The 24,368-nt window shown below is 39.2% G+C and overlaps 2 non-coding genes across 2 annotated transcripts; both read left to right on the forward strand.

Moving 5' to 3' along the window:
* Positions 1-2,440: 2,440 nt before the first annotated feature.
* Positions 2,441-2,547, forward strand: LOC141625913 (small nucleolar RNA R71). Its single transcript, XR_012535656.1, has one exon. It is a non-coding gene; the product is annotated as a small nucleolar RNA R71 (small nucleolar RNA).
* Positions 2,548-10,984: 8,437 nt separating this feature from the next.
* On the forward strand, positions 10,985-11,091 carry LOC141625208 (small nucleolar RNA R71). The gene has a single exon (XR_012535001.1). It is a non-coding gene; the product is annotated as a small nucleolar RNA R71 (small nucleolar RNA).
* The last annotated feature ends 13,277 nt before the right edge of the window (positions 11,092-24,368 follow it).

Below are 24,368 nucleotides of genomic sequence, written 5' to 3' on the forward strand. Positions count from 1 at the left end.
CTCGGATTCCTCCTTGACCACACGGATTCAAGTCCTTCCGTGGGTACTTCGTAACCCGTGACATTTTCATTCTTCAATTCTCGTGTTCTTCATTGTAGGGGAACTACAAAGGCATGAATAGCTTAGGCAATTGCTATCCCCACCCTAAGGTAAAGCACTACACATTAATAAAATCATAAGTCCCTCCCTCACTTCTCACAAAATGATGAATATCTTGATCAAGGCACAAAAATATAAATCCAAAAATGACAAAAATGCAATGTAATAATTGAAATGCAAGTTAGACAGTTAGAATATTTACAAATGGTGGTTTAGGGAGGACTCCACCAAACTCTCATCTAATGTGAGATGTCAAGGGGGCATGTTCAAGGTGTTGTTGATGTTACTCAACACCTTGAAGAAGTAGTCGAAAGCTTGCTCATTATCATGATAAAGGTCCTCAATAGATTTTTGCACTTGTTGTTCTGCATGATGGTCTTGGTTCATAGTATTACCAATATAGGGATCGAATATCCCTTCGAACTCATCATCCCAAAGACCGCAAACTTCGTCTACTTGATCATTAAAAATTTCTTGAGTTGATAGAGACAACTCTCCTTCTTTCTTGTCTTGGCCAATGAGGCCATCTTCCTCACTTGTCATGGGTGAGCTTTTCAAGCTCTCATTGTTGCTATTTCCTTGTTCTTATGATGGAGCATCATCCACTTTCTTTTTCCATTTAAATTCCAGCTTCTTCCTATCATCCTTCCGGCTATAGTGATCAACCATAAAACATGGCTCATGCAATCGGGGAGTTCTCATGGTCTTGTCAAGATTGAAAGTGATGGTTTTATCTCCCACTTCAAGGGTGAGTTCTCCATGCTTCACATCGATCACCGCTCCCGCGGTGTGCAAGAAAGGTCTTCCTAAGATAATAGGAATGTTGGAGTCTTCTTCCATGTCAACAATAATGAAATCCACCGGGATGAAGAATTTTTCAATTCTCACGGGAACATCTTCCCATACCCCTAAAGGTGTCTTTGTTGATCTATCCGCCCTTTGAAGCGTGATGTTGGTACATTTGAGTTCTCCCTCTCCTAGCCTCTTGCTAACCGAATATGGCATGACACTAACACTTGCCCCAAGGTCACATAGAGATTTGTTGATTGTAGTGTCACCAATAGTGCATGGAATGGAGAAACTTCCCGGATCCTTGAGTTTTGGAGGTGAACTCCCTTGAAGGATGGCACTACTCACCTTAGTGAAGGCAATAGTCTCAAGCTTCCGGATTGATTTCTTCTTCGTAAGGATGTCCTTCATGTACTTTGCATAGGCCGGAACGTGATTGATCAATTCCGTGAAAGAAATCGAGACTTCTAAATTCTTCACAATTTCCATGAATTTTTCCAGTTGGTCATCAAACTTAGGCTTAGCTTGATGACTCGGGAATGGAAGTTTAATCACAATGGGCTCCTTTTCTTTGGCCTTTTCTTCACTTTTCTTAGAAACTTCTTGATTGGTGGGTTCTTCTTCCCTAGATTTTTGCACAACTCTTTCCTTGTCACTAGCTTCCACAACTTCATCCTCAACTTGCTTCTTTGGTCTTTCATATCTCGTACCACTCCTCAAGTGAATGGCACTAACCGTTTAATGTCTTGGGGTATTACTTTGAGGTGGTAATTTCCTCTTTTGTCTTTGAGAGCTTGAAGATGATAGTTGGGTCATTTGAGTTTCCAACATTTTTGTGTGGCCTAGGATGTTGTTGATGGTGATGTCTTTTGCTTGGCTATCTTTTTGCATTTGAAGGACCGCTTTTTGAACATCAAAACCTTGGTCATTTTGTTGATTGTATGGAGTTTGATTTTGATAACCTTAGTTTTGGTTTTAAAAGGGTCTTTGATTTTGGTTTCTCATGGGAGGTGGGGTGTATGTTGGTTGAGGGTTTTGAACATTTTGACTTTTGTATGAGAGATTTGGGTGGAATTTGGTGTTTTCATTGTAATAGTTGGAATAAGGGGTACCACTTTTGTATGCTTGAAAAGCATTCACTAGCTCATTTGTTCCTCTACATTCACTTTGGTCATGTCCCAAAGTTCCACAATTCTCACATATCCCACTTGGGATTGACGAAGATGACACCATGGCACTAACATGATGCTTCGGTGATTTTGAGGCTTCTTCAAGCTTAGCCATAGCCTTCTCAAACTTCAAGTTGATGGTATCAATATGAGCACTAAGTTGAGCACCCAATTGAGTAATAGAGTCCACTTCAAGTTTTCCTCCTCTAGTAGCCTTGCGAGGTCTACTAAATTGGGAATTATGGACCGCCATTTCCTCAATCTTGTTCCAAGTTTGATTATCGTTAACTTCGGTGAACATACCATTCGATCCCATGTTGAGAATGTTTCTTGAGTCTTCATAAAGACCATTCCAAAATTGTTGTACCAAGAACCACTCGCTAAGTCCATGATGAGGACATGAGCGACAAATTCCTTTGAATCGCTCCCAAGCTTCATACAAACATTCTTCGTCCCTTTGCTTAAAACCTGTAATTTGAGCTCTTAGCATGTTAGTCTTTTCCGGAGGGTAGAATTTTTTGTAGAAAGCTAGAGCCAACTTCTTCCAAGAGTCAATTCCAAGAGTAGCCTTACCAAGGCTTTTCAACCATTGTTTCGCGGTGACAATTAGAGAAAAAGGAAATAAGACCCATCGAATTTGGTCTTGAGTTACTCCGGTTTGTGAAATCGCATCACAATAGTCACAAAAAGTTTCCATGTGGGAATGAGGGTCTTCACTAGGCATCCCCCCAAATTGGCTTCTTTCGACTAATTGGATAAATGCGGATTTTGAATGAAATTTCCGGTTAAGTGTTGTGGTGTGGGAGTTCCATTGGGTAGTTTCTCCTCGGTTGGTACGGAATGTGATGAAAACTTAGGCATTGTGGGTTGATTGTGTGATTGATTTTGTGTTGGGTTCTCCTCACCTTCTCTTGCAAAAGGGTTGATGAACTCAATAGTGTTTGGTTGAATATCTACAACCTCGCCAATACCTCTCAAAGTATTTATACCAAGTCCTCTATTGGTTGTCAAAGTCTTTTCAATTTCGTGATCAATAGGTAACAAGTTACCTTGTGATCTTCTAGACATGCAAAATATAAAACAACTCGAAAACAATTAGAACAAACCTTGAGGAGCTTTAATTCCCCAAGGCAAAGAAAGACACAACTAATAACAATCAAAGAAAATCAAATCAAGTTAACACCATCCTCGGCAACGACACCATTTTTGGTCGGTCCGCTTTGAGCTTAGATTTCGGTTACTTGTCGTTAGGAGCACCTAGACCAAAACAATATTTATAACTTCACAAACAACTCTACTATTAGTAAAGAGGCAAGTAAAGGTCGGATCCCAAGGGACGGGTATTGATGTAGGATTTTCGATTGCAAGTAGTGGTGTCTAGGGGTGTCACAATTTGGGTTGAGATAAGAACATTACAAAACTAAATAGCAATAAAAGTAAACAAGCAAGATGACTAAAATGAGATGTAAACAATTGATTAAAAGCATTAAGGTGTCATGGGTTCATAGGGGATTCATGGGAATTGATCATACAAACATATTCTCAAATTATAAGCAAGCAATTATTGTTGTGATAGGATCAAGTTGGTTTATATCTTACAATCCTAGGAAGGTTTGGGTCCCAGAGCCGAATCGATTATATTGTACAACACCTACAAGTCGACTTAATCCTCCCTACTCAACTATATACATGGTCTAATGAGACTCGAGTTGGTTTATGTCTTACAAGTCTCATTGAAAAGCTAAGTGATGGGTAAAAAATACAAGGATTCATAGGCTCGCATTTCATCAAACATAACATGTGCATAAGTTGAGATCACAACAAGCAAGCAAATAAATTATGAAAACATATTAAATTAAGCATGAATCATCCCCCATGTTGGTTTCCCCCAATTACCCATTAACCGTAGTTAAGGAAACTACTCACTCATTATCAAGTTTAACATGTTAACAAGGTTGTCAATCATATTAACAAAGCAAAACATGATGAATAAATGAAGATGATTAACAATAATTAAAAATGGATTAAGAGAATTATACCTAATGATGATTCCAAAAAAATAATGCAAAGAATAATAGAAGTACTTGATGATTGATGGAATGTTGTCAATCTCCCAATAAACCCAAATAATCTTCAATTACCCAAAATAAAAGATGAACAAAAGAGAAATTATGGAAATGAGATTTGTATTAATATTTGATTAGAAGTTGATTAAAAGATTAAAGAGAGATTAGAATAATATAAACTACACTAAAGATTGATAAAAAGAACATGATAATCTAATTAGACTAATGGGGTATTTATAGTGGGGATTAGATGCACAAATTAGGGTTACTAAGGGCTTACATGACGATTAAGTCCTTGAGGAATCGCTCCTCTCAAGAAAAGATGCGGGTCTCCTTTTAGCTAGTCTTCCAAAAATATACGCATCTCGAATGAAGGAAGAAGAGGACGTGTCTCTCTAGAGTATAATCCGATCGTCCAAGGGTCGGGCCGGGCGGATTGGGGAGCTTCTGGACGAGCGGCCTGGTGGTTTGGACGAGCGTCCTGGGGAGCTGCTGGACAGGCGTCCCGATGGGTGGGACGAGCGGATCTTGGCTCAGCTTCCTTTTCTTCTTTTCTTCTTCCAACAATCCTCCGGGATTTTGTCGGGGATGTAAGGATCCTCTCCATCATTGCCCATCTACTACATTATGTATAAAGGCCTTCTACTCTTGTCTTCTCTTTAATGCTTGGTCATTATATTCGATCAATTTAGCTCTATTTTGCCATGAAAATGCAAGGTTTGCACTCCTCTCCTACCAAGGAAACAAAACCTCAAAGAATATGCAAAACAAAGGACTAAGGATAGTAAATGACCCAAATATGCACTAAAAGCCATAGGAACGAGGCTAATTCGGGGACTAAGTATGCTCAAATATTGATCACATCACAATTCAAGGTGGGAATTTCAAATTTGGTCATTATATTCGATCAATTTAGCTCTATCACAATTGGCTTTCATCAAGTCTATCATTAATAATCACGGGTTTAGTCTTTGATTCATCAAGGTAAGCATATTTCAAATTTGGGGGAAGGGGTTTTAAAGTAGGGATTTGTACCTCACTTTCCTCCTTTGAAGGTTCATTGAGAATTTGCTCCATTTCCATTAGACACTCCATTCTCATAGCATGTTCAACTTGTTCTTCGGGTTCATCAATCTCGTCATACTCGAATTCCATGACGAATTCCTCTTGGTCTTGGGCTTGTAAGATGTCTTCTAGGATTGATTGCTCATGCTCTATAGGTTGATATGCTTCCACAAGGATGTTATGCACTAATTCGGATTGCTTATGAGTTAGTTCTTTGTTAGCTAGAGCGGCATCAAAAAGATCTACCTCCAATTCCCAATACATATTTTTAGCCTCACTTGCTTCCAAGGCTTCCAATGCTTGCATGGGGTCTTTGAAGAAAGGTATACTTAAGTGGTCCTCTACAAAGCAATCTATAAGATCCATCTTGCAAAATATCAAACAACTTGAAAATAATTAGAACAAAGCTTGAGGAGTTTTACTTCCCCAAGGCAAAGAAAGACACAACTAATAACAATCTAAGAAAATCTAAATCAAGTTAACATCGTCCCCGGCAACGGCGCCATTTTTGGTCGAGCCCTCTTTGAGGTTTAGTTTTCGGTACTTGTCGTTAGGAGCACCTAGACCAAAACAATATTTATAGCTTCACAAACAACTCTACTATTAGTAAAGAGGCAAGTAAAGGTCGGATCCCAAGGGACGGTTATTGAAGTGAGATTTTCAATTGTAACTAGCGGTGTCTAGGGGTGTCACAATTTGGGGGTTGAATAGAAGATCACTAAACTAAATAGCAATGAAAGTAAACAAGCAAGATGATTAAAAAGGGGTGTAAACAATTGATAAAAGGCACTAGGGTGTCATGGGGTCATAAGGGATTCATGGGAATTGATCATACAAACATATTCTCAAATTATAAGCAAGCAATTATTGTTGTGATGGATCGAGTTGGTTTATGTCTTACAATCCTACGAAAGTTTGGGTCCTGAAGCCGAATCGATTAGATTGTACACCACATACAAGTCGACTTAATCTTACCTACTCAACTATATGCATGGTCTAACGAGACTCGAGTTTGTTTATGTCTTACAAGTCTCATTGAAAAGATAGGTGATGGGTAAAAAATGCAAGAATTCATAGGCTCGCATTTCATCAAACATAATATGTGCATAAGTTGAGATCACAACAAGCAAGCAAATAAACTATGAAAATATATTAATTTAAGCATGAATCATCCCCCATGTTGGTTTCCCTTAATTACCCATTAACCCTAGCTAAGGAAACTACTCACTCTTTATCATGTTGAACATGCTAGCAAGGTTGTCAATCATACCAACAAATTAAAACATGATGAATAAATGAAGATAATTAACAATAATTAAAAAGGATTAAGACAATTATACCTACTAATGATTCCAATAATAAAGCAAAGAATAATAGAGTACTTGATGATTGATTGGAAGGTTGTCAATCTCCCAATAATAACCCAAATAATCTTCAATTACCCAAAATGAAAGATGAACAAAAGAGAGATTAAGGAAATGAGATTTTTATTAAGACTTGATTAAAAGTTTATTACAAGATTAAAGAGACATTAGATTGATATAAACTACACTAAAGATTGATAAGAAGAACATGATTACCTAATTAGACTAATGGGGTATTTATAGTGGGGATTAGGTACACAAATTAGGGTTTACTAAGGGCTTAAATGACGATTAAGTCCTTGCGGAATCGCTCCTCTCCGAAAAATATGCGAGTCTCCTTTTTGCTAGTCTTTCCCGAGGTATGCGCATCCTTCATAGAACAAGTAGAAGACGGATTAGCTGTCACACAATCTGAGCGTCCAGGGCACGGGACGAGCGGATTGTGGGTCTTTTGGACGAGCGGATTTGCTTGGTGGACGGGCGGATTGTGGTTGTTTTGGACGAGCATCCCTCTGAGGAAGACGCTCGGATTCTTGGTCTTGGACGGGCGGATTGTGGGCAATCCGCTCGGATTGTTGATCAGCTTCTTCCCTTCTTCTTTTCTTACTTCTTCTTCATAAAATCCTTGAGGATTTCATTGGAGATGCAAGGATCTTTTCTCATCATTGCCCAACTACTACAATATGTACAAAGGCCTTCTAGTCTTTTCTTCTCTTTGGTGCTTGGTCATTGAATTCAATCAATTTAGCTCCATTTTGCCATGAAAATGCAAGGTTTTCACTCCTTTCCTACCAAGGGATCAAAACCTCAAAGAATATACAAAACAAAGGTCTAAAGACAATAAATGACCCAAATATGCACTAAAAAGCATCAGAACAAGGCTAATTCGGGGACTAAATATGATCAAATAATGGTCACATCACCCATAGACTCAAAGAAGGTTTTGGTTTGTTCAAGGACACCCAACTTTGACAATGCATCTTCACAAATAAACTTAGTAGGCATGATGGTTTTCTTAGCAAAGAGAATGAATTTCTCCCTATGAGAGTCGGAAGTGAAAATTACCGCCGGATAATTGGATAATTGTTCAATGACCGGAGTTGTTGATGTTGTAGCTTCTATAGGGGGATCTCGTTGTTGAGCCTCCAACCTTGCCTCATGGACTACCAAAGCCTTTGACAATTGTTTTGCTTGAAGAGTTAGTTGCCTTTTGGAAAGTGTCTTCTTTTGGGGTGCCTCGTTGCCTCCTTTGGTTCTTGCCATTCTCCTTTGCTTGATTACACCAATGAAAGATTGAAATCTTCAATTTTTAGTAATGCCCAAATCGATTTAGGATGAATGAATGTTGCTATGTATCCTAAAAATCGACTCAAAACTTGAAGATTTTGGTGTTTGAATCACTTGTTGTTGCAAAAGGAGTGATTAATTTTTGTTGTGAGGAAGTTTGGATTTGATATGGTTGAGTTTAGTTGAGGAAATTTGATTTTGTTGATGGAGAGGATGAGGGTTTTTGGGTTTTTGGGTAGTGTTTGTAGGTTGAAGAAATGAGAATGAAAGGGACAAGAGGATTTAAATACCCGTTATATTTGAAAATGCAGTGGAATACGAGCGGACTAGGTGTCGGGACGCTAGGATTCTTCAAAATTTTGGTCAGGTAAAGACGCCACAGGACGAGCGTCTTTCTGGAAACACGAGCGGATTCTTTGTGGAGGTACGAGCGTCTTTATAGGTGGACGCTCGGATTCCTTTACAGAGAAAATCCCAGGATTTTGCAGCAAAAAGACGAGCGTCTTTCTTGAAGGACGACCGTCCAGAATGAGACGAGCGGATTCTCAGCTGAGACGCTCGGATTCACAGCCAGACCAGTTTTTTAATTTCTGCAGCTCTACCAGATGAGCGTATGGTGACTTGGACGCTCGGGTTTCTTCAGGACGAGCGGATTGTCCATTTGGCCGCTCGGATTGTTCCTTGACCACATGGATTCAGGTCCATCCGTGGGTACTTCGTAATCCGTGTCATTTCCATTCTTCAATTCTCGTGTTCTTCATTATAGGGGCACTACAAAGGCATAAATAGCCTAGGCAATTGCTATCCCCACACTAAGCCAAATCACTACACATCAATAAAATCATAAGTCCCTCCCTCACTTCTTTCAAAATGATGAATATCTTGATCAAGGCACAAAAATATAAATCCAGAAATGACAAAGATGCAATGTGAAAATTGAAATGCAAGTTAGGGAGTTAGAATATTTACAAATGGTGGTTTAGGGAGGACTCCACCAAACTCTCATCCAATGTGAGATGTCAAGGGGGCATGTTCAAGGTGTTGTTGATGTTACTCAACACCTTGAAGAAGTAGTCGAAAGCTTGCTCATTATCATGATAAAGGTCCTCAATAGATTTTTGCACTTGTTGTTCTCCATGACGGTCTTGGTTCATAGCATTACCAATATAGGGATTGAATATCCTTTCAAACTCATCATCCCAAAGACCGCAAACTTCGTTTACTTGATCATTAAAAATTTCTTGAGTTGATAGAGACAACTCTCCTTCTTTCTTGTCTTAGCCAATGAGGCCATCTTCTTCACTTGTCATGGGTGAGCTTTTCAAGCTCTCATTGTTGTTATTTCCTTGTACTTTTGATGAAGCATCATCAACTTTCTTTTTCCATTGAAATTCCAACTTCTTCCTATCATCCTTCCGGCTATAGTGATCAACCATAAAACATGGCTCATGCAATCGGGGAGCTCTCATGGTCTTGTCAAGATTGAAAGTGATTGTTTCATCTCCCACTTCAAGGGTAAGCTCTCCATGTTTCACATCGATCACCGCTCCCGCGGTGTGCAAGAAAGGTCTTCCTAAGATAATAGGAATGTTGGTGTCTTCTTCCATGTCAACAATAACGAAATCCACCGGGATGAAGAATTTTCCAATTCTCACGGGAACATCTTCCCATACCCCTAAAGGTGTCTTTGTTGATCTATCCGCCATTTGTAGCGTGATGTTGGTACATTTGAGTTCTCCCATTCATAGCCTCTTGCTAACTGAATATGGCATGACACTAACACTTGCCCCAAGGTCACATAAAGCTTTGTTGATTGTAGTGTCACCAATAGTGCATGGAATGGAGAAACTTCCCGGATCCTTGAGTTTTGGAGGTGAACTCCCTTGAAGGATGGCACTACTCACCTTAGTGAAGGCAATAGTCTCAAGCTTCCGGATTGATTTCTTCTTCGTAATGAAGTCCTTCATGTACTTTGCATAGGCCGGAACGTGATTGATCAATTCCGTGAAAGGAATAGAGACTTCTAAATTCTTTACAATTTCCATGAATTTTCCAAGTTGGTCATCAAACTTAGGCTTAGCATGACGACTCGGGAATGGAAGTCTAATCACAATGGGCTCCTTCTTTTTGGCCTTTTCTTCACTTTTATTTGAAACTTCTTGATTGGTGGGTTCTTCTTCCTTAGAGTTTTTCACAACTCTTTCCTTGTCCCTAGCTTCGACAACATCATCCTCAACTTGCTTCTTTGGCCCTTCATATCTCATACCACTCCTCAAGTGAATGGCACTAAACGTTTTATGTCTTGGGGGATTACTTTGAGGTGGTAATTGCCCCTTTTGTCTTTGAGAACTTGAAGATGCTAGTTGGGTCATTTGAGTTTCCAACCTTTTTGTGTGGGCTAGGATGTTGTTGATGGTAATGTCTTTTGCTTGGCTATCTTTTTGCATTTGAGTGAAAAATTCTTGTTGATTCTTTTGCATTTGGAGGACCGCTTTTTGAACATCAAAACCTTGGTCATTTTGTTGATTTTATGTATGGAGTTTGATTTTGATAACCTTGGTTTTGGTTTTAAAAGGGTCTTTGATTTTGGTTTTTCATGGGAGGTGGGGTGTATGTTGGTTGAGGGTTTTGAACATTTTGGCTTTTGTATGAGAAATTTGGGTGGAATTTGGTGTTTTCATTATAATAGTTGGAATAAGGGGTACCACTTTTGTATGCTTGAAAAGCATTCACTTGCTCATTTGTCCCCCTACATTCACTTTGGTCATGTCCCAAAGTTCCACAATTCTCACATATCCCACTTGGGATTGATGAAGATGCTACCATGGAATTAACATGATGCTTTTGTGATTTTGAGGCTTCTTCAAGCTTAGCCATAGCCTTCTCAAACTTCAAGTTCATGGTATCAATATGAGCACTAAGTTGAGCACCCAATTGAGTAATAGAGTCCACTTCATACTTTCCTCCTCTAGTAGCCTTGCGAGGTCTACTATATTGTAAATTATGGACCGCCATTTCCTCAATCTTGTTCCAAGTTTGATTATCGTCAACTTCGGTGAACATACCATTTGATCCCATGTTGAGAATGTTTCTTGAGTCATCATAAAGACCATTCCAAAATTGTTGTACCAAGAACCACTCGCTAAGTCCGTGATGAGGACATGAGCGACAAGTTCTTTTGAATCGCTCCCAAACTTCATACAAAGATTATTCGTCCCTTTGCTTAAAATCTGTAATTTGAGCTCTTAGCATGTTAGTCTTTTCCGGAGGGTAGAATTATTTGTAGGAAGTTAGAGCAAACTTCTTCCAAGAGTCAATTCTAAGAGTAGCTTTATCAAGGCTCTTCAACCATTGTTTCGCGGTACCAATTAGAGAAAAAGGAAATAAGACCCATCAAATTTGGTCTTGAGTCACTCCGATTTGTGAAATCGCATCACAATAGTCACAAAAAGTATTCATGTGGGAATGAGGGTCTTCACTAGGCATCCCCCCAAATTGGCTTCTTTCGACTAATTGGATAAATGCGGATTTTGCAATGAAATTTCCGGTTAAGTGTTGTGGTGTGGGAGTACCATTGGGTAGGTTCTCCTCGGTTGGTATGGAATGTGGTGAAAACTTAGGCATTGTGGGGTGATTGTGTGGTTGATTTTGTGTTAGGTTCTCCTCACCTTCTCTTGCAAAAGGGTTGATGAACTCAATAATATTTGGTTGAATATCTACAACCTCACCAATACCTCTCAAAGTATTTCTAGCAAGTCTTCTATTGGTTGTCAAAATCCTTTCAATTTCGTGATCAATGGGTAACAAGTTACCTTGTGATCTTCTAGACATGCAAAATATCAAACAACTCAAAAACAATTAGAACAAACTTTGAGGAATCTTACTTCCCCAACGCAGAGAAAGACACAACTGATAACAATCAAAGAAAATCAAATCAAGTTAACACCGACCCCGGCAACGGCGCCATTTTTGGTCGGTCCGCTTTGAGCTTAGATTTAGATTACTTGTCGTTAGGAGCACCTAGACCAAAACAATATTTATAACTTCACAAACAACTCTACTACTAGTAAAGAGGCAAGTAAAGGTCGGATCCCAAGGGACGGGTATTGATGTAGGATTTTCGATTGCAAGTAGTGGTCTCTAGGGGTGTCACAATTTGGGTTGAGATAAGAAGATCACTAATCTAAATAACAATAAAAGTAAATAAGCAAGATGACTAAAATGAGATGTAAACAATTGATTAAAAGTACTAGGGTTTCATGGGTTCATAGGGGATTCATGGGAATTGATCATACAAACATGTTCTTAAATCATAAGCAAGCAATTATTGTTGTGATAGGATCGAGTTGGTTTATATCTTACAATCCTAGGAAGGTTTGGGTCCCGGAGCCGAATCGATTAGATTGTACAACACCTACAAGTCGACTTAATCCTCCCTACTCAACTATATGCATGATCTAATGAGACTCGAGTTGGTTTATGTCTTACAAGTCTCATTGAAAAGGTAAGTGATGGGTAAAAAATGCAAGGATTCATAGGCTCGCGTTTCATCAAACATAACATGTGCATAAGTTGAGATCACAACAAGCAAGCAAATAAATTATGTGAACATATTTAATTAAGCATGAATCATCCCCCATGTTGGTTTCCCCTAATTCCCCATTAACCCTAGTTAACGAAACTACTCACTCATTATCAAGTTTAACATGTTAACAAGGTTGTCAATGATATTAACAAAGCAAAACATGAAGAATAAATGAAGATGATTAACAATAATTAAAAAGGGATTAAGAGAATTATACCTAATGATGATTCCAAAATAATAATGCAAAGAATAATAGAAGTACTTGATGATTGATGGAAGGTTGTCAATCTCCCAATAAACCCAAATAATATTCAATTACCCAAAATAAAAGATGAACAATAGAGAAATTAAGGAAATGAGATTTGTATTAATAGTTGATTAGAAGTTGATTACAAGATTAAAGAGAGATTAGAATAATATAAACTACACTAAAGATTGATAAGAAGAACATGATAATCTAATTAGACTAATGGGGTATTTATAGTGGGGATTAGGTGCACAAATTAGGGTTACTAAGGGCTCAAATGACGATCAAGTCCCTGAGGAATCTCTCCTCTCAAGAAAAGATGCGGGTCTCCTTTTAGCTAGTCTTTCAAAAATATGCGCATCTCGAATGAAGAAAGAAGGGGACATGTTGCTCTAGAGGACAATTCGAGCATCCAAAAGGTCGGGACGAGCGGATTGTGTAGCTTCTGTACGAGCGGCCTAGCAACATGGACGAGCGGCCTGGGGAGCTTCTGGACGAGCGTCCCGATAGGTAAGACGCTCGGATCCCAGTCCAGCTTCTTTTCTTCTTTTCTTCTTCCAACAATCCTCCGGGATTTTGTCGGGGATGCAAGGATCTTCTTCATCATTGCCCATCTACTACATTATGTACAAAGGCCTTCTAGTCTTGTATTCTCTTTGATGCTTGGTCATTAGATTCGATCAACTTATCTCTATTTTGCCATGAAAATGCAAGGTTTGCACTCCTCTCCTACCAAGGAAACAAAACCTCAAAGAATATGCAAAACAAAGGACTAAAGATAGTAAATGACCCAAATATGCACTAAAAAGCATAGGAACGAGGCTAATTCGGGGACTAAATATGCTCAAATATTGATCAAATCACTTCCGTCACTTTCTTTATCACATTTCACCTTTTCTAAAACCTTTTAAAGAGAAAATGAGTTACGTCGCTTTCATTCATCGCGTTGCTATCAAATCCCAAAGGCTAAGGTTGTCGGATCGTCGTGTTCGCCGTTGAGTTCGTCATGTCGAGGGTAAGACCCTTGTATAGTTTTTATATTGTTTTGTTGATTTTGTTTAAAACCCCAATTGGGTAGATTGGGGGTTTTGGGAGTATAATGTTTTGTTAGATGGTAATTGTATGTTATGTGATTATAGGAGGAGGTTTCGTAGAGGAGCATTATTGATTAGCTGCTTGTGACGGTCTCGTGATTACTTATTCCAGGTAGGGTTTTCCTACTCGGTTATTGGATACATAATTGTGATGGTGATTGTGTTTATTGTTGATCTATATCATGTTCGTTTGATGTTGAAGTTGTTGTTGCATAATTGATTGTATAACTGTATGTGGTTCTCGAGGTGCGTACTCGGCTGAGTGGAGTCACTTGCGGGAGTGGTTTCACGCCCTTGTTTTTCCCTCTGTGGAACCTGCCACAGAGGGGTTGTGCACATTAAGGAATATGGGTTATCACTCGGATGAGATGAGCGAGGCTTAGGTGGGAACGGCTGCGGTCCCCCACTGGCGGCGAGGAATATCTGTTGCGATGGGTATTCTGGCAGGACTACACACTTTAGGGTGTAGTCAGATGTGTGGAGGTTTGACGGAGGTTGGGTAATGTGTGTGTTGTATATTGTATATTGTATATTGTATTTGTGTAATCAGTAACTGGCCTCGTTTAAATGTTTTGAAAACTGTGGTGATCCATTCGGGGATGGTGAGCAGTTATTGAGCAGGTATGAGATGGACACGCATGGGATAGCTGGGTTGAGTCACCACGAGATGTCTAGAAGTCTTCCGCTGTGTCTTTAAACATTTATTTACTTCAGTTGGTGTCGCATTTTTGGAATAGTTGTATTTTGATTTGACAGTTTTGGTTTGGACATGTATTGCTTTAAATTTATTTAAAAAAGTACGTTTCTTTATTGTCTATTTCATATACATGTCCTCGGGTGACCGAGATAGCAGCATTCACATGCATTAGGTGGTCCTGGTAAGGCACTTGGTGTATGAGGGGTGTTACAGTACTCGACTAAGCGGGGCGTACTCGACCTAGTGGGGCGTACTCGACCGAGTAAATGAGGTACTCGACCGATTATACTTTATGTGCATTTTTTATCAGCTACTAGAGTTGGAGTACTCGGCCGAGTAGTCAGTATACTCGACCGAATGGCTTGTACTCGACCGAGTACTTCCAGGTACTCGACCGAGTACCTCTTTGCTGGATGTGATATTTGTTTTAAGTCGTAGACTATGTGCTTACGTTTGTCTTAGGTCTAAAAGCATTATTTTACATATGTGTTGGTCTTGATACGTAAGTTACCGGACCCTATGACGTAGTGAGCACCACCTTATGATGGGTGTGAGTTTGGTGTATGGGGGAGGACATGTGGTTATACGTAGTTGTGGTGGATAGTGGAAGGAGGAAGTGAAATTGATGAGCTTACTAAGGCAAGAGCACATTTTGCGAGGTATGGTGAGTATTATAGTCGTGAGCTTGAGTAATGTCGTGATAAGTATATATAGTCAAGGGGTAATGTACTTCTGAGGAATGTGAGAATAAAATGTTTGAAATGAGGGAGATTAATTTTGGTAATTTGAGATATGTAGGGGTGTAATGGAGGGAGATGGGCATGACTATGTTGGTGGTGGATATGTGTACTGGGAAGTCGTGATAGAGGAATGTAATGGAATGGTTTTTAGTGAGCTTAGGTCGTTGGATGCCGCAAAGTGGATTTGTATATAGTGGTGGTGTTTGGGAATTCGGATTACTAGGAAGTGAGCCTAGTGTATAATTCTTTAGGAAGTAACGGGATGAGGTGAATCTTGATTTCTAAAGATGTTAAAGGAAGATGTAGTCAATTAAAGAGAAACCATTGAGTGGGCCTGTTGGTGGTGAATATGAGTGAGTAGCATGACAAGAGAGATTGTTGATAAGAAATGAATGAGGAGTTATTGATATAGACTAATGGAATTAGACTTTTTTTTTTGGGAATTAATGAGAAGGTAACGGAATGATTAAAGAGCTAGGTAGTAGGAGTAATGAGTTTAGTGGATTATGGGCATTGTTAAGTGCAATGGGACAAGAAGGATGAGAGTAAGTCGAGTGAAAGTTTGTAAAAGTTATGGGGCACGGAAATAATGAATCATGGACATTTATGATGCTATCATGAGGGTGTGAGTTAAGGGTTATATAGGAATTTCAGGACGACATGTTAGTCATGAGTTTTGAAGAATTAAGGGAGTAAGAAGTTGGTAGAGTATTTGCATGGTATGAGACTTTGGTGGTGAGCTAGGTGATGATACAATCGAGGACAGAATTGGAATGAATGTTGAGGTAATTTTGTTGATGGATTTGATGTTCGTTATTTTGGATGGTAACTGAAGATAGGAAAGGAACTTTTATATTTGGAGGTGATTATGAGAGAGCAGTGATACGGAAGATGGTGGTGTCGTGGTGTTGTCACTAGTGGTTAAGGATGATGGTGGTTAAGGAAGATGGTGGTGTCGTGGTGTTGTCACTGGCCGTTTTAAAGAGGTTGATTTTATGTAGGCTGGATTAATATGTTTGGGTGCGAGGGAGTATAAGATGTGGATATAGGAGGCGTTTGCTAGTAGTTGAGTATTAATGATATGGTTACACGGTCAGGAAGTGGTGATTATTTAGATGGGAGAAGGTGTTATGAAGGGCTTATGAGTTTAACCTGGTATTAGCGATATACCTTACCAAATGGTAAGTTACGTGATCAGGATTGGCTAGTTAGATTTAATTATGGGTCTATGGTGTGTGTAAGTAATTGTGTGAGGTTCTGACCTCAAGAGTAGTGGTATGGTACAATATTCATAAAGTTGTTATCTGATTATTCCGTGTAACATGTTGCGTGGTTGGATGAGTCGCGAGATGTTTATTACTAATGTGGTTATTGTGTTACGAGTTGCGATTCGGGGACGGTACTCCGTGTTGCAAAGTGGATATTTTCGCGCTGCAGTGCGGCTGTTGGTGGCGGTGTTTCGATGCCGTCATCGGTTGTGGTGAAGTAAGCGGAATACTTATGAGACGAACTTCTGAAAGTATATGTCAGCCTAGTATGAGCATATTGATTGTTATTCTGTTTACTGCTGTTTCCTATGATTTTCGGTTTGTGGGTGAGAGTTGCGTATAATATGGAAGAGAATTGCGCATGTAGTGATTGTTGTCATAGAACAATGATATTTTGTTGATGGGACATAGTTGTGGGATGTTGTGGGAATACCTTCGATTTTGTTTTAGATGAAGCATTGTTTACATAGTTGTGGCAAGTAATTAGGGGAGCATTTGTATACTGACCTGGAAGGTGCAGGTGGTTCATAATCTTATTGGGGCAGTAAGAATGGAGTGTTGGGATTTAGTATCATGTTAAATTATGGACGAGTTTTGCGGCATAAATAGGGAAATTTGAGGACCTAGTGAGTGTGTAACAATTTATGGCTCATGGGTGATGTTGTGGGAATAGGGACGCGAATAGGGAAGAATGTGGTTGTGCGCTAATGTGGAAGAGTTGAAGTAGTAGTTATGCTGAGGATTTTGTGTTATATGTTTGGTGGTGTGCGGAGTGATTAGAAGTATGGAACTATTAGAGAAAGAGAGCCTTTGATACGGGAATTAACACCCCTAGTCGGTGATCGGTGACATGAGATGGTGATAATAGAAAGATATAGCTAAGGATATAGTACTAGTTGGTGTAGATACCCGTATCCGTCGATATTGAAATTTACAGAAATCCTGACAAAACACTCGATGATGATAGGACACATGTTTTCTTTCACCGCTTGTTAGCGGATTTCGTTTTGTGATGCGGGACAAGCGTTATTTGACGATCTTATAATTTAAATGAAATTTAAATTATTTTGAAATAAATGAAATTTATTTCATTGGTTTTCGTGTTTTCGAGTTTATTTAAAATTTAAAGCTTTTATAATTTATTTGAAAAATAAATTATCGTTCAAAGTTTTTATTTTGAATTTATTTGAAAAAAGATATGTGACGGTTTCATCGCTTTATTTTTAATTGAAAAATTAATTTTATAGCGATTTTAAACGAGTTTTTTAAACGATTTTAAGCTCGTTTTTAAGACGATTTTAAACTCTATTTTTGGACGGATTTCGACGCGATTTCGAGGTAGCTTTGACACAACCCATTCCCCTCGTAGGTCACGGGTTCGAACCCTACTACACTCACCTTTTCCCTTCCCTTTTTCCTCCTCAAACCCGCGATATACCCATCCCCTTCCTTGTTTTTCCCGAGCCCAAACACCACCCAAACATCAACCTAGCCCAGCCGACACCACACTCCCACCTTACCCATCAACCCAACACCCAACCTAGCCCAAACCCGCACCAAAACCCACCCAAAAATCCCATACCCGTACCCTATTTTCCGCGGTAAAATAGGGACTCCCCGAGTCCATTTCGAAGCTCTATCCAACCCCTACTCCCTTCCCTATCTTTACTTGCTTATTCCCTAAGCAAAGGAAGATATTTCCTCACCAAAACCAGCTCACACAATCTCCAGAAAACCGAAACATAATCCTTTCCCTTATCTTCTTTCCATAACCAAATTTCCCCTTCCACATTCCATATATATCTCGTCCCAACTCTCTTTCCCCTTCCACAAGCAAACCCTACACCAGCTAAATGACCTAACCCTTTCACCCTTACCCCGTTTCCTATATAAACCAACACCCACACACCATAAAACATGACGAAAAAAGAGACAAAAAATATAACATTAAACACGGCTCAAAACCCTAGGAAACTACAATCAACCCCATGTAAGAAAGCTGCCCTAAACTCCTCTCATACCCAGAAATAAAGTACAAGGTTCATAGAAAGGATTAGACAAGTATTAGAGCATCGATTTGCTCTCTTGTTTGTGTTTTCCCGCGTTTTGGACAGCCACTGTTCACGTCCAATTCTCTTTGTTTTTAAATTATTTTTACTTATGTTTTTTTCCTAATGTTTGAATATTTGGAGTCTAAGGATTTCAGAACATCTTTTGAATTTAGATTTGAGTAAGAAACGAAATCACAATCATTGTTTGAAAATCGTTGTACGAAGTACAACAAAATCGCGTTTTTGAACTCGTGTGAACCACACCTGTTCTCTCCCGTTTTTAATCATTTCAAAGTACTTTTTGGTTCTTTTCTTTTCCTAAATTTCGAATCTTTGGAGTCTAAGGATTGCAGAACATCTTTCGGATTCATATTTGAGTAAGAAACAAAGTCACAATCTTATTTTTTAAATCGTTGCACGAAGTGCCTTTTACGCGAGAAAAATTGTTTTGTTTTTTGAAGTTGATTTTGTTAAATTGTTTCGAAATTTGTTTTACGATCATCGAAGACACGCCTTCTAAGCAAAGCTTGTATACGGGATCCCATGTGGTGTCCAAGTTTACATGTAAGTTGAGGGTGCACAAAATCATGTCTCTTTCCTTCCTCTTCTGTCTCGTGTATGTCACGGCCTAAGGCCTTTTTTATCGCTTTTTATAGTCTTTTAATTATCGTCTCGTGTTTGTTAATGTCTCTTAATTATTAATTGATGATGGTTTAATTGTTGTTTAGAATAGATAGCATGTTAATCATATGCTTCTTTTATTTTATTACGATAATATGCTTAGTTAGAATAATTAACATGCTCAGATGAAACAATTTGTTAATTGCACGACGATAACAAGTTTTAAATTAATTAAAATAAAATTTTAGTTAGTTTAATCCTGTAACACCCCGGTTTATAAAAGAAGCCTTCGTCAAGACATTCCCTAATAAACCGGACTGTTACCATCTCGGTTTCCCGAGGTAGTGAATAACAAATTAAACTCCAAGGCAATTTATATAATTATTTTTAACTTAATTATTACAAAACCTCTTTACGTCAAATTACAAGAACTAACATAAATAAGAGTGAAAGTCTTCTAGATGATGATCTAGCTACTAAGTCGTCTGATCCAGTGTCTCACGCCCATCCAGCTCCCGTTCTATCTCTTAACTTTTGTCAAGTCCGCTCGCAATATTTGGGTCATCACGGTGATCACGAATACACAGTGGTCAACCACGAGGTTGAGTAGGGAAAACAATAAAACAACAAAATATGATATGCATGCTCCTCCGTCACCTCCATCTCCATCTCAACTCATATCTCATATCTCATACCCCGGACAACCCAGCCATACCGATCCCCGGTGGACTAAATATATCGACCGTAGCCGATCCGCACTCATTTTGAGGACACCAGGGCAAGTCCCGAGAACCCGCCCGGGCCTTATCACAACTCACATCGTATCCCAACATCGTCACTCCTACACCATCCTCCAACTCCAATGCATATGAGATGCTCAACATAAATTAATGCAACACAATATATATATATATATATATATATATATATATATATATATATATATATATATATATATATATATATATATATATATATATATATATATAAATCACTGAACTGATAAATCATAAAATCATGCCGGTTACCCGATGTTGCGATATCATATTCAATACGATCAATTCAGTCAATCACCTTCCCATATATGAATCATAACGTAAATCAACAACCACGAATCAAGTCACACAATTAAACAACAACGATAATAAGTCAAGTGTATTTCCCTACCTCAAAGTGCCAGCAAATCCAATTAAGCGATTCAAGCGATCGAACATAAAGCAACGAATTTGATTATCGATCCTTCACGAATCCGTCACCTAAAACAATTATAATATTTATAATTACTAACTACTAAATATAGAAATCTCCCAAAATAACAGCTTTCCCGAAATACAATCCCGACACCAAACTTATGCCCAACCGATAACTAAATAACCCGATTAGTATTTGACCCAACTTCCCAACATAGGAAGTTACTAAAGTAGAATTTCTTAAAATGGAAACTTTCCCGATATAGTAACTTTTTCATTTTAACAAACCCGGCTCAAAACCCGACTTGAATTACTTAACTGACTCGGGAATTAAATTGAATAACTAATATGATAAATAAAAGATTAAACAATTAAACGATTCAAGAAGACCTGAATCAACATAGAACAATTCGAGTAGCCCGACTCAAAACCCGTCTTTAATTACTTTAATGCACTCGGGAATTAATTAATTAATTAAGAATACGATAACTTAACGAATTCTAATGATTAAACAATTACAAAAACCCGTTTCAACACTAAAGCAACCCGTCATCTACACCGCCCCCTTCCCACGCGCTCACACGCACCCACGCGCCACCACGAGGTCGTGTCAGCCACCAGCCCAATCCCCCACACTGACCCAGCCACCAAAGACCACCCCCACTGGGGCCGACTCCCGCCGGTGAGTCAAACCAACGCCGCCATTTGGCCTGGTTCACCACCACGCCTCACCAAACACCTCTAATACTCATCCTACAACCACCGCAACCATTTCCTAACCCCTGCCAAACCACCACCGTCAGGCTCGCCGCCAAACCACGCACCCCAGACACAGTGGCACCACCGTTTCGACCTCCCCCCAAGTCCACGGTGGCGCCACCCCAAACATACCCATCTAAACCCGTCTGAAAATCCCCTGCTTAAACCCGTTTGCTACCCCCTGTCAATGCCGCCTTTCACAACCACTATCCCCACCTAAAACCACCCTAACCACCACCCCTACACTCGTCACTTATCATCCATTTCCCTTACCCCGTCAACAACCACCAGCCTTACCTCTATAAGACACGAAACAACCCCCAACAATTCGACAGAAAAAAAGAAAACAGAAGGGACGGTTGCACCACACCTTTCCTGCCGCCATAACAGCCACCAGGGTTGCCCATGGCCGTCGACAATAGCCCCTAGATCTTCTCTGCTGCGCCGTCAACCACCCACAGCCACTCTCTCTCTCTCTCTATACGTGAAAGTTGATATGGAGGCTGATGAAAGAGGGAGGCGTGTTGAGGGAGGCGGGTTGAGGGATTAGGGTACTATTAGGTTTAGGGTTAGGGTTAGGGTTAAATGGGCTGAACATGTTATTGGGCCAACTCAAATGGGTCGAGGGTAAATGGGTTGGCTCACATTTCGAATTCCGTATAAACCCGTCTCAATTAACTTAGATCGATACGACTCGAGTCAAGTAAAATAACCTAACGTAATTATCGACTAAACAATTAACCCAATATAATTAGTAAAATAAAATGTATAATAACTAATATATAATAATATTCGTTTAATCGATTATATAAAATACGGGGTATTACAAATCCGTTCTCACATGATTCACATGTTTTATGTTTGTTTTAATTTTAATTATGAAATAATTAGATTAATTCACATGTTAGATTGGTTTTATTTGATTATCGATGCATTTATGTTATTTGTATCGTTTATCATTGTTAAATTGCAACTTGGCCTAATTAATATGTAGAAAGCATGTTAAATGAATTAGACATTCGTAGGTCATACAAAACCCAACATAGGATTTTAAATGAATTTCTTTAAAGAATTTAATGAATTCATCTTTTCTTATGACGATTTCTCGCTAGTTGAATTGTGCATGCTTAGCATGCGATTCATTGCACTCGATGACTAGAATAGTCAACGTTGACCACCCCCCGTTTAGGCCGTGTGTTATCTCGGTTTTCGTGCCATGTTGGATCGGTTTTGCCTTGATTTATTTAATTATTGCGGTTTTATTTCAATCGTTATTGTAATTTAATCGTTGTAATTATTGTAATTAATTATAGCAATGTAATTTGTACTTTAAATAAGAGTCAAGTTAGTCCTTTATTTTGAGTCAAAATGGTTTTACAAAACCTTTGCTTTAATTGGTTAAATTGAAGTATTTAATCAATTAAATCGAATTGAGTGTGCAATACGATGATGAAGCTAAGGACGAAGTCCATGTGAGCCGTCGCCTCATCATTGGCACGTTTTTCGAGGCAACTAGATAGGTGTGTCAAACGTGAGTCAAGTGTCGTGTTTTAGTAATTGTTTTTAGATCGAGTTGTATCTTTATTTCAATTGTTTTCAAATCGAGTCGACGAGAATCGTCTGGGTTTTAATAGCTAGTTCCCCAACGGCTCCCCCATTCCCATCTAAGCCATGTTTGTGAACGCTTATTAGTATAGTTCAAATCAACCTCACATGCTAAATCACTTGGACGAAGTAGATTAGATGCATTAAACGATTAGAAACCAACCTCACATGTTAGGATCAAAATGGTGTTTTGCATTCTCTTACAACGAATCGTAGTCTTGTCCAATTAGCCATCGTAGTCCTTAGTAGAGGCCGTTATTGCAACGGGCGGGGGTAGGTGTTTTATTAACGAAATTCCCATCACGTACTTTCAACAACGAACTCAAATCTCGTTTTCCAAAATGGTTCCAAAATTTCCTTAAATTTGGTGGTGACTCCAAACGATTTTCAAAGCCGTGGATTGCGATCAAATCCCCACATCTACAGTTGGGTGACATAACGTTTATCTTAAGAGTGGTAGGATGCGATAGGAAAAGTTTGATGGTTATGCATTTTGCAGTATATTTAGAGGTTTTGAGTCTTGGTGTAGAATAAGGATGAAGTTGTGGTTGATATTATTAAAGGTAAAGGATATGCTTGTAGTAGTATGTATTTTATATATATGGTTATGGACTAAGGTTGCAGGTAAGTATGGTTGCGATAGTGTTGAGGGTTTTGGTGGTGACGTTTATGAGTGTGTGTAAACTTCGAGGACGAAGTTCATTTTAAGGATGGTAGAATGTAATATCTCGCTTGGTGGATTGTGTTGATATTGGATTTCCTAGTAAGCGATATGAAAGTAAGACAAAGTTGACGGCACTAGTTTTGTTGGTATTCGATAGTATTATGGAGTTAGGTGGGCTATTCTATCGTTGATGCTATGTTGCGAGTTGCGTTATTGAGGCAGGTAACGTTGGGTGAATTAGTGTCAAGGTTGGAGGATGAGAGTTGAGTGGTGTTGGTTGGTAGAGGGGTATTAGTGCATGCTATATAGGTATGGATGTGAACTTTGAGGACGAAGTTCGTTTCAACAAGGGAAGACTGTAATGCTATGGTTATCTGGTTTTAGCTTACTCGGTCGAGTAGGCCATACTCGGTCGAGTAAGTTGTCGATTGCTTTTAAACAGGCTTCTGTGTTGGGTGCACTCGGCCGAGTGTGGAAATGGGCCACCTACAAGCCTATCCATGGACATGCAGCGGTCGAAAAGCCACGCTCGGTGGCGTAATAGGTGCTTTCGCGACCGGATCGATTTAGATCGGTCGGTTTCATCTCAGTAAGGGTCTTGAAACGATGCAGAGATGTTCATAGTCGCCACCAAGCAATTATGGGATGCCTGGAAACCGTTCGATTCCACATAATACCTAGGTAAATCAAGGCGAAAAGCGGTGCTTGACATAGGTACTAAAGATGAGGAATCGTCCCTCTTTAGCATCCTATCGCTAGAATAACTCTCGTTCGCCCTGGATAAGGTCGTACACTATCCAATGTTTCTAAGTAAGAGGTGAGGCTACGTATTAGGAAGCCCTTTAATCAGTCACCCAATCCTGCCGATCGACCTTGGTTGGTTAAATGCAAAAGTGTATAAAACGGGTAAATGCATGAATGCGCATCCACAAGTTTAAACCTAACATATGAAATTTGCTAAGTCGGTTGTTTATCCAAATATCAAGTAATTGATGTCGAGTTGGATTT

Source organism: Silene latifolia, chromosome X (genome assembly GCF_048544455.1).
Source record: "Silene latifolia isolate original U9 population chromosome X, ASM4854445v1, whole genome shotgun sequence".
NCBI lineage: Eukaryota > Viridiplantae > Streptophyta > Magnoliopsida > Caryophyllales > Caryophyllaceae > Silene > Silene latifolia.